This window comes from Eimeria mitis, genomic scaffold, assembly GCF_000499745.2.
Source record: "Eimeria mitis Houghton genomic scaffold, Emh_scaff512, whole genome shotgun sequence".
NCBI classification, from domain to species: domain Eukaryota; phylum Apicomplexa; class Conoidasida; order Eucoccidiorida; family Eimeriidae; genus Eimeria; species Eimeria mitis.
In genome coordinates this window covers 1-1,678 of record NW_013573415.1, presented here as the reverse complement: position 1 = coordinate 1,678, position 1,678 = coordinate 1, and positions in this window count along the sequence as shown.

Genomic DNA, 1,678 nt, shown 5'->3' with positions numbered 1-1,678 from the left:
ATATATGCACATATATATGATATGCATATATGACACACATCATGTATACATATTGCTATGTGCAGGGGCCATATGGTAGCATTTGGTCTAAGGAGTTGCAGTGTTTCTGTGTGCCTCAACGAATAGTGCTGTTTAGAAAGTTCACTGCATTGCCTTTTCGTAAACTATTTTATGTCTCTAAATGCTTTAACGCAACTCAACATCTTTTATTTGCTTCGTCGGCTGCAGGCGGAAACCTAAGGCGGTGCAGGACCAAAAGAATGCCCAAGTAACGGCAACTGCATCAACAGCTGCTTGTGCAGTGCTGTTGCTGCTACAGCAGTTGCAGCAATTGCAACAGCAGCAGCAGGTGCTACGGCAGCAGCAATTATGCGTGCTGGGAGAGTGTTAAGATGTGACTGCGTCCTATGCTTTAATTTTTGATGTTCTACATAGTAATATGCTGTAAAATAGCCCATTACCAGCTGATTGGTATGCTTACCTGCATATATGTATCTCGCGTGTCCAGTGTAAACAAGCGAAGATTTGCCACAGATGGCAGTTTATGGTTCGCCCACTTCATCTAGTCATCTCTCCGACACAAACAGCAAAACAGGAAATTTAACGTTTGGCATGCTCCCACACTACACCAACAAGGAAAGNTCTCCGACACAAACAGCAAAACAGGAAATTTAACGTTTGGCATGCTCCCACACTACACCAACAAGGAAAGCGACGGCAAAAGCAGCAGCAGCTACATTAAAGCATTGAGTACGCGCTGGAGCATGACATTACCCTTCCTTCACGCTCAGAGGCTAGAGAGGAAGCCAGAATGGCTTCGGCTTCACCTTGAACAACAGTAGCAACAATAAGAATAATAAGGTAAATAGCATCCGGCCGGCTGTGTTTGCTCAAGATCAGGTTCATTACGCTGGAGTTATCTGTTCTGCGGCGAGCAACGGCAGACGCAGTAGAGTTGCAGCCTCGAGGGTCACTAGGTCTATGGATAACTCCAGCGTAATGAATCTGATGCAGAACAAACACAGCAGCCCTGCTGCTATTTACCGTTCCCACTTGCTGCGCTTGTTGCTGCCAGTGCTACTGGTGTTTCTGCCGCGGTTGGGCGAACTGCAATGGCTGCGGCCGGCCGGTCTAGGTGGCGCCTCCAGCATTGTCGCCACATGTTGTTCCATTTCATCAGCTGCAAGCTAGGAAGCTTTACCAGCCGGTCAGCTCTATCTCCAGATATTCTAGTTCCAGGGTATGTTTGTGAACGGGTCGTTAAGAAGCAAAGACAGCGCTTCCCAAATCACCAATATGCACCAAGGAGCTCATGCACGTTATCGTACAGCATCCACATCCTGGGTCAGGTATATTATCAGAATAATATATCAGAATAATATTCCTGACCCAGGATGTGGATGCTGTACGATAACGTGCATGAAGAACAAATCCGTGCGTTCACAAAAAACAAGTGGGCGCACTCACAAAGGCAAATAACAACTTCACATAACACCTTGGCATGCTCACAAGAACAAATAAACATATCACGGAAAAACAAGTGGGAATGTCCACAAAAATAAATAAGCGCATCCCAAAGAAAAACCAATTAGTTGTAATCACAGAGACAAATAAACATTTCGCAACTCTTGTTCAATAGAGGCGCCGCTCCGGTGCTGGCGACGTTGCAAGCAGGGTT